Source organism: Punica granatum, unplaced genomic scaffold, assembly GCF_007655135.1.
Source record: "Punica granatum isolate Tunisia-2019 unplaced genomic scaffold, ASM765513v2 Contig00398, whole genome shotgun sequence".
In the NCBI taxonomy this organism is placed as follows: domain Eukaryota; kingdom Viridiplantae; phylum Streptophyta; class Magnoliopsida; order Myrtales; family Lythraceae; genus Punica; species Punica granatum.
Genome location: NW_022204315.1, coordinates 53,577 through 63,619, shown reverse-complemented (window position 1 = coordinate 63,619; position 10,043 = coordinate 53,577). Strand labels below are relative to the sequence as shown.

Here is a 10,043-nt window from a genome sequence, read left to right as displayed (position 1 = left end):
ATTCTATGTCCGTACTTTCCCACAACACTACAAACCAAGCGTAAATGTCAAAATCCAAAGATTTCTCAGAAATCGCCAGCTCCCACCATTAACTAGAGATGGCCGTTTTAAGGCCTTTTATAAGAGCAACCAGTCAATTTTTGAACTAATGAGCAAACAGTCAATTTTGAACTACTAGAACACAAAGCAGCCTGCTATCTCTGGGGCAGAGCCATTTCTGCTGAATTAAGAAATTTAGATATCACTGCCCTCTGGTTCCAGGTCAAGAAACCATCTTCCGTTGCTGAGGCTCGGATTTGATTTCTGACCATACAAAAAGGAGCTTTGCCGTGGCTGCAGCTTTTCAGAACCACATGCCATGCAACAGGTAGGTTCATTTCCCGTCACCCCCCTCATGGATGACATTGACCTCCAACCCTTGCAGAGTATACATAGATATTTTATATATGTAGATTCATAATGTATGATATCATTTCTTTGTTGTCTCTTCTCTACTACCAGATATTGGTGAAGATTTGAAAATCAACAAGGCCATGGGTTCATCATCCATTGCACGCATCGCCCTTAGGGAGGCCACTTGTCAAAAAAGAAAACAATGCTCTTCAGAAATCATCATCGAGCTCGACTCCAATCGGAGAAGGGCAGCCACCAGTGGCAGCAGATCAAATGGGAGGGAGGTGGCTGCTGCTTGAGCTGCCACCGGTAACCCTCTCAAGGGTGTCCAGTGAACACACTCTGAGCTTTAGTACATACAATACTTCACCCTGCTGAAAAGTGCCCATTGAAAGTGGCCAGCAAGTTCACACTTAACCCCGACGAAAAGAGGAATTAATACAAAATGTATGGAATTATTCACTTCACACTTAACCCCAACAAAAGGAAGAACCGGCAAAGGTTGACAGCAAGTTACCGTAGAGAGAACTCAGTAAGTTCTAGAATATTCCCAGTATGTTGATACCACATTTTCTTATCTTTTCTTTCTTTTTTTCGGGTAAAGAAGTATAATCTTATAGAGAGGCTCAGATTCTGATTTTGATCAGACAATTGAAGGTGGCCCGTCATGGCTGCAGCATTGTCGAGCTACCAGGCCAAGTTACGAACATCCTGCAAAAAGTTTGACAATTTTCACTTCTCAAAAGATCCTCATAGCCTCTTCAATGTTTCTTCTCATTCCCTTCAGGCCCATGGGCCTCCTTTGGAACCGAATGTATATATACATCATATATATCTCAATTGCTAGATGTTCCGGCTCCGTTTGGATTCAAAGTTAAAATTTCAAATTTTAACTTTAACTTTAAGTTTAACTCAACACACTACACAACCAAAACACACATTTCCCAAGTCAAATTTATAATCCCATCTCATTTGTCCTTGTCCACAATCAAAATAACAGTAACTTTAACTCTGAAACCAAACGCACTGTCCATTACTCTCTACTACCAGAAAAATCTGGTAAGCTTTCAAAAATTGGATATTTAGTAAGAATAAAATTTTTAAGAAATCGTCATGGCTCTGCCCCTGATTTGAGAAGGGCAGCCACCTGTTGGGTGCAAGAAGCCACCATCCGAAACTTATTCGAGAGCAGAGAAGGGCGAGTAAATGGAACAGACAGCTGCCAGCTTCTCTGGGAGCAGAGCCAGTCCTTTGGGAGGTGGAGCAGCTGCAGCAGCAGAACAAGAACAACAGGACCACAGACAAATTATTGATATTACTGAATAACTGAAAGGATCGTCCAGAACTTTCCATGAACAGAAACGGCCTGAAAATGAGGACAGACAAATGATCAGTTATTGTAGATCAAAGGCGAGGAAGGAGGCTGCTGGTTGAGCTGCCACCAGTAACCCCCTTTATATAAGTTTCCAGAAAATGCACTCTCAGCCTCAGTAATGTCACCATCACATACACAAGGTAGAACTCAATCCAACCATGGATCATATTCTAGCATGTCCATGCGACAATAAAGCGAACTTTAAATAAGCATCACAAAATTTCACGGACGGCTATCATTGTAATCATCGTCACCATCACCATCCCCATCCACATCATCATCATCATCATAGCCATAGTCATCAGAGACTAGGTTTCAAAAAGAAAGAGGGGAAAAAAAAGAGAGAGAGAGAGAGAGAAGGAATTTCCTCAAAATCTAAAAGTTCAAATTTTGAACCAACGTGGGTCGGTTGAGGTAGTTCGGCACCTCTTCTCCTACTGTAAGGTCTCAGGTTCGGATATTGTGAAAAGAGAAAATTCACGATTGGGAGAAATTTAACCTTAGTGGGCCAACCCGGCTTGAGCTTGGATTAGTCGGCGCCGATACGACTTCCGACTTCTGAATACCAGGTGCTGCACACCCAAAAAAGAAGTTCAAGTTTGCAATATCCTTGAAAACATGTTATTGTTTTCTTGGAGCCAAAGTGTCAGCAGCTTCTCTAGAAGCACAGGCACATTCTCAAGACAATTTGTTCTTACACCGAGCAGCAAAGTTCAAGACCCAAATGGATATTTTGGCCAACCATTGCAAGAATGAAGCACATACATAATAATGTCATATCTTCTAAGTTGTATCCAGAAAAACTGATGGCATTCTACAAAGGCAAACCAAGAAACTGAGTATGGAAACCTGCCATGGCTGCGACTTGCCTCAGAATCGCCAAGCCAAAATACAGACAGTTCCCAGAGTATATTACCTCACATTTCGATCTCAATGCATGTAATCATCACGGCCCGAAGATTACCATTTCGATTGCGGAATCAGGGACGCTCATCAGCTTCAGTTTGCATGCAAGATTACATGCTTGATCAAATGATGCAGGATTCCAGCACAGGAAGCAAGTGACCAAAGTACCTCAACAATCACATCATCAGCAGCAAATCACAGCAAATGCTACCACCAAACCAAATGCCCCCTTAGCGCAAATAATATCAGCTGGTTTTCTGGGGAAAAAAGAGTCGAACGATCAATCAGAGGCACAGATTGATATATCCTCAGGCAAACCGATGGAATGGAACCCCGCCATGGCTGCAGCTCTCCCCCGGAGCTGCCACGCCAAGATACGGACAGTTCTCTGATTTTTGGCCTGATTACTCTTACTTTCTCTGGTTTAGTACATAAAATGCTAATGTTGTTAAGATTACATAAATTAACTAGCCCACGATTTCATGTAGTCATTTTTACATAATATCTTCTGCAGTCATTTTCGAGAGCACATTAAAATCGTGTTGCATACCATATGATGCAAAAAGCATTGTTAAGTAAATTAGTTGGACTTGTGCACCATGAAAACATATATTAAATAATGTTGCATTAAAGCATAAATTAAAAACAGGGTAAATTAAATACAAGGAGCTCTGCCTTGGCTGCGGCATTTCAAAGCCGCCATGCCAAGCTACAGGATGCTCTCTCATGCCTGCAAAAAATTCCTTTCAACTCTTCTCCTTTTCATCCGCATCGCCTCCTTCAAAATTTCTCCAATTAAGTAGGGCAACCGACCCGAGCTTCTTCATTTCTGCTGCAGAAAGAGGTAACTTTGAAAATGCATCCCGCAATGAAAAGCTAACACTTAAAGCCTCCCAGAATGAACCCTAAGGTTTTAGCACAACATTTATTAAGATTAATGGATCTTTGAGTTGAGGCTCAGATTTGCATTCGTATCAGGCAGATTTAAGGAACCCACCATGGCTGCAGCTTCTTGGAGCTGCCATACCAAGCTATGGTCAGCTCTGAGCGCCTGAAGATATTTTTTGCTTTTCTCCTAAAAATTTCTGCCTTTTCCCTCCATAAATCCTCATCGCCCCTTAATGTTTGCGTTTTTGCATGCAAAATGTTATGGCTTCACAGCAGGGGCAACGGCGAAGACAACAACATTATGATGGACAACGATAACAACATTATGATGGACATCAATGTCGCAGATAAGCTTTTGGGTTTGTTTCGTATAGGAATGTACACCATACACTATTGGGTTTTTTTTTCCCTTTTTTTCTGGATGCAACAAAGGGTGGTTCAAAAGTTTCCAAAGTTTTCGAGAAATCATCAGTTCCGCTACCAATCGGAGAAGAGCAACTCACTGGCTGGAGCAAGGGAGGAGGCCGCCATTGATGGCTTCTCCGAGAGCAGAGCCTCATTCTCAAACCAAAAGGCGGTGAAGACATTGTATAGCCTCTGATCTTGTTTGCTTTTCCCCTTCCTTTTTACCAGATGAATCTGGTGAAGTTTCAACTCAAAAATTTTAGAAGACAAAGTTTGAGAACTCATGGGCTTGATTTCGAGCTGGAGAAGGCTACTTTCAATATGAGTGGACTTGGACAGCAAAACCTATGTAGGTTTCAGATTCTGAGTGAGCCATTAACTGAATGATTGTTTGAGGCTCAGATTCCAATTTTGATCAGGCCTTAGATGAACCCAACCATGGCTGCAGCTTTTCTTAGCTGCCATGCCAAGCTATGGACACTCTTCCTGCCTGACTCTTTTTCAGTTTTTCTTAGCCCTTTTTGCCTCACCTATTTGCTGGTCTCTGAGCCGGGGGAGCTCAACAGATATCTACACATTGCTTAATCAAAGACCAAAACGACGGTTCAACATGCTGCTCCTTCTGATTCATTCACCTCTGGCGAGAAGGTAAAACACAGTCAGTCTCATCACAGGCTCCGCAATCTATCAGAGAGGGTCAAACAAACACCGAAGCAGAAGCCAGCAAAACCCCTCTGAGAGCAAAGCCATCGGAAAACCTTTTTCTTTTTTTTTTTTTCGATGTGAAAGCCTGATATCTAGAAAAACCAATGGCCCCGACTAATCGAGATTCAAGCCGAATTGGCCCACTATGGACAAATCCCTTCCAATCTATGGATTTTCTCAATTCACAAAGACTCACCCGAGAGCTTGAAGGGCTGAACCCCTTTCACCAACCCATGTTGATCGGAGAAAATCATATAAGACTGACACACCAATTCAGCATGCGCCGCCTCCCATCTCCTCCTTTTTTCTTATATAATATATATTCTTCGGTTACACTTCCGAGGGAAAGGGAAACAAAGCAACACAACAGTCCCACCACGAGCATCAAACTCGGAATCAAGATCTCGAGAAGTCCGCCAAGGAAAACAAGAATCAGTCATGAAAGCCCCAATCTTCCTAAAACATAATTGAATTGATCTTTTCGCTTGGAGTTGAGGAAGGCTCAGATCTAACCTTTCTGGCGACCCAAAGGGAGGCCGACAGGCGCGGAACAGCCATGGCTGCAGCAGCCGGTTGCTCGTCAGAGTAAAATTAGAAAATTCAGTTTCCCGTTTTTATAAAACCAGTCAGATCCATCTCCTCTCTCTCTCTGTACCTCACGAGCCATCCGGTGCTGCCTTGCCACGGGCAACCAGCCACTGCCGCCGCCTTCCCTGGTAGCCGTATCCTCCACACACACTCCTGAACTGATTGATGATCATCACAATTCACAGCCTCGCTCCAGAGAGAGTGGTTTTAGGGTTTTAGGGGCTCGGGGGAAATCAAATCACGGGCTCAGCTCGGGGAAGAGAGCGGAGAGTGAGGGACTGTTTGGTTTCAAGATTCTATTTTAGAATTATAATTTTAATTTAATGTTACCGATTATAAAATAAAATAATTCATATAAAGTTAAAAGGTGAATTCCATTTATATCATTTTTTTTCATAATAAAATAATATAATTCATACAAAATTAAAGAGTGAACTCTATTTATTTCACTCAAAATCAAAATTAAAATTTAATTTTAAAATTTTACTATGAAATCAAACGCAACCTAAGTATTCGTATGAGTCCTTGTCTTGACTTTGACCCCCCGCTTCCGTATTGCGAGCATAGAGAAGAAATTTATTGCGTACAAGTCCCTATATTATCTGTCAATTTCAAATTTATCTCAAATTTATTGCGTAAAAGTCCCTATAAATTCCGCAAACTTTACCTATTTTTAATTTTTAATTTTATTCCCTGTCAGAACACTAAACAAGGTCCAATCTCCTTGTTCACGTGCTTGAGCACTTATTCTCCGTCTGATTAGGCTGTCACCACTCATATTGAGTAGCTCGATAGTTGTTCGAACATGGAATGATGAACAAATCATGAGTAGAGGCAGTCCTAAAGCAAAGTTGTTAGGGATGTCACGGCAAGTCCAGCGGAGTGCCTTCACCCACGCGGCAAAAAGCGGGCACCCTCCCATGGCACTGCTGCCCGTTGGAGCGGCTCCACATGGAGGCACTCCCCCGAGTGGGTGCCTCTAAGGATAATCTCCCCCAGACGGGTGCTTTTACATTGTATTCCGTCGAGCATTTTTTTTCCCACCAATACTCAATTAGGCATTGAGTTATTCGAATAGTGACTCTCTCCTCTATGCTATACAAACAGGTTAGAAAGTTAAAAAGCGAATGATATGCAAAGTATATAAGAATGTAATCCATCACCCTATAAGAAAGTCAAAATCAACATGAAATGATTAAACTAAGTAGAAGTTCACTTGCTTCTCCACAGCTAAACAATGCTCAACTTTCAATGGGGCATAGTATTCATTCTCTGCATCACTGACCGTTGGCGTCTTCGTCTCTAATCACTTGTCTTCGGTTGCTTACCGCCCTGCTTGGGCTAATTGGGAAGAAAACAACATATTCTTGAATCCAGTTTATCCAGGTAAACAATCATCTTTTCTTCATTACGTAATCATTAATATAATTGCTTTTCGTCTAAGTTCTGTCAAATATGTACATTATGTTATCCCAGCTGTTGAATCCTAGGAAAGGAATTGAATTACATCCCTATTTTTCCCAGTACAATGTAATCATTCTTCCTGTGTATGATCCAACCGGTTTATGACATTCTATGCTTTTTCAATCAAATTTTGTTGCTCTATTGTTTTCATTGTTCCAAAAATTGATTCAAAAATGAGTCATGTCGCGTGATCACCTCCCAATACATTCTTTATTATGAACTGAACCTTGTTTTCATTCTATTTGACTTTAAAGCAGGATTTCTTCTTAACTATTATTATAATTAATTTTTTAATATTAAATTATCCTAATTATTCATTCTTTTTTTTTGTCTTTTTCTCTAATTTTATAATAAATTATCTCACATATTTTTTTTCTTAACTATATTGCAACCAAATTTTTTTTAATGATAAATTTTTCACCCGTTTTGTCGTGAAGTAGAGTTAAGTAGAGTAACAACCTACTCCGAAACCAAACGCAAACTAAATTTTAGCATAATAAAACTACTGATAAAATAGTAGGTGACGATCCACTTTGGGCTGAAGGCTTAGGCAGCAGACTCTAGCTTGCAACTAGCGATGGCAGCACCGGCTCAGGATATCTATCTTGGTATGGATTCCCTGCTCTTGCTGGAAGCATTGATGCCCGGAGGAGAGCGGCCCACAGTTCTGTTTGGAGTAATGGAGGATATCGACTTTTTGTTATCTCGCCTTCTATGGGTGAGCTGGGTATATTGTCCTAGACGTTATGTAACCATCGCTAAGAATAGTTTATGTGGAGAGCATCCGAAATCTCTGTGTTGTTTAATGCTCTCAGCTGGTACTTGAACTGTGGGATGTAATATGGCATTATTAATAAAAGTTTGCCTGCTTATCAAAAATTGTGTGTATATATATAACTGTGTCGTGCCTTAATTAAAGTATAGGTTATTCTATTCCTATAAATTGTTTTTTAGTTGCCATTCCAGACTCACTTAATGGATAGATTTGGAATTTGCATAGTAGCTTTGTATCTTGCACTAATTTTTGTACTTAAAAGTTGCATCGTGAAATAAATCAACAGTCTATTGCTCTTTCATTTTGTTTTGAAATAAATCAATAGTTTCCCTCCTGATTTTTGCTTATTCCTTGACCATTACTAGAGGATATTTTTCCTATTTGTTCATATTTGTCCAGGCCATGTAGATACCGATACTAAAAGATTCTGAATTGAGAACATGTACTTCTAGCTTATTTAGATTTATTTATTACCACAATTAAAAATTAAAAGCTTTATGTTTTTAAAGAAAACTATAAATATGAAGAACTCTTGGACATGCGCACCGCGTGCATCGCACGTGGCCTTACAACTAGTATACATAAAAAGTTGTATCCCCATAGTAAATTGGCTTATAAATTAATTTCAGAGTTCTTCCTAACGAAATTGGGTTGTCGGAGAGCAAATCAAGTTGAATTTGTAGCTCTGAATATGCTAATAGATGGTATGGGCTACTGCTTCGTTGTTTTGTAGGTTGTTTGCTTCTTTTACTTTTGCTCCAACTTCTACTTTGAGCGCTAGGTTAGAAGAAAATCTCGTGGGAAGAAGCACAAATATTCGGCGACAGTCATTTCTAGGTCCTCTGCCTTACCCATTACATGATTTAATTTTAATTTGCTTCAGCCTTGAATGGGCTTCAGCCTTCCGGGGTGGTGGCCAGGCGGCGAGGCGCTATCGCTTCTTCACCCTCCCTCTTTCTCTCTGTACATTCTTCGACCTTCTGTTTTTTTTTCCTTTTCTTTTTCATATTTTCGAATTTTTTAATCTTTAAAATTGTTTTTTTAATTGTGAAATTAATAAATTATTCAGATGGCCAGAAAAGTCATCGGAAAACTGGCTTAGGGTGCACTTTGCTTCTTCTTGAATGGGGGGGGGTTTTTAATGCAACTTTTTAGAGGCTAGGAGTACAATACAAGTAGTCCAAAAGTTAGGGGCAAATTGCATTTTACTCTTTAAAATATTTTAAAAGCAAGAAATTGTAAGAGAATTTATGACAATAGATGATTTACATTTCCTTTTAGGTAAATTGCACCGGTGGTCCAAAATGTTTTACAAATGTTTCATTATGGTCCAAAAAGTTTTTTTCGCTACATGATGGTACAAAATGTTTCAAAGTTGTTTCATGATGGTACAAACCGTCAACTCAAGTTTGACGTCGTCAAGCCGACGCTGACGTGGTTATTACGTGTCACCTCTTTGCTGACGTGGCGGAAAAATTTTAAATAATTCTAAAAATTTTAAAACTTTTAAAAATAATTTTAAATTTTAAAAACTTTTAAAAATAATTTTAAACTTTTCATTTAAAATTTAAAATAATTTTAATATTAAATTTTAAATAATATTTTAAATAATTTTAATATTAAATTTTAAATTTTATAAAATTATTTAAATTTATTTTTAAAAAAAAAAAAATTATTAAAAATAATTTAAATTTTTTAAAAATAATTTTCAAAATTTTAAAAAAAATTATTTTTTAATAAATTTTTACTCTTTTTGTATTTTTTATATTTTTTTAAAAAAGTTTAAAAATTTTAATTTTTTAAAAAATAATTTTAAAATTTTCAAAATTTTAAAATATTTTTTATTTTTTTTCAAAATTTTTGCTCTTTTTTTTGTATTTTTTAATTATTTTTTGTATTTTTTTGGACTTTTTAAAATTTTATTTTGTCTTAAATGACGTGACGCACTATGATTGGTTCCACGTAACAAAAGTGACACATAAGACGCGCCACGTCAGCAAAATGTTAACGGCGTCAGCTCGAGTTGACGGTTTGTACCATCATGAAACAACTTTGAAATATTTTGTACCATCATGTAGCGAAAAAAACTTTTTGGACCATCATGAAACATTTGTAAAACATTTTTGACCACCGGTGCAATTTACCCTTTCCTTTTTTATAAAATACATGGAAGTCATCAATTATAATTTTTCTGTTGATATGTAAGAAAATGTAATATTTTTAAGTAATATCATTTTCTTCATTCATATTTGGTATGATAATTCATTTCATTTATCCCTAATTTATTATTGTGTACACTAATATTTGAATGGCAAAATGACAATATTGGTCCTATATGTTTGCAATTTTTGACATCGAGTCCTAAATGTTTCACTTTGGAAAAACAAATCCTAAAACGTTTGGAAAAGTGTCAGTATTGGTCCTATCTGTCACCGCTATTAACGGAAGCGCTAGCAAGGCAAACGGCACGTCCAGCTGGCCGTCAAGTGCTGACGTGGCACGAATGGCCCAACTCCACCCGAGCGAACTGCCTGAATTTTGAAG

The 10,043-nt window shown here is 38.4% G+C and overlaps 1 long non-coding RNA gene across 2 annotated transcripts; it reads right to left on the bottom strand.

The window, feature by feature from the left end:
* Positions 1 to 1,333: 1,333 nt before the first annotated feature.
* Positions 1,334 to 5,546, bottom strand: LOC116190231. Of its 2 annotated transcripts, XR_004152626.1 has the most exons (3): positions 2,685 to 5,546; positions 2,268 to 2,340; positions 1,334 to 1,759 (listed from the first exon to the last, which is right to left on the bottom strand). It is a non-coding gene; the product is annotated as an uncharacterized LOC116190231 (long non-coding RNA). The 2 variants fall into 2 exon arrangements; XR_004152625.1 differs by having other exon boundaries at positions 2,268 to 5,546.
* Positions 5,547 to 10,043: the final 4,497 nt, after the last annotated feature.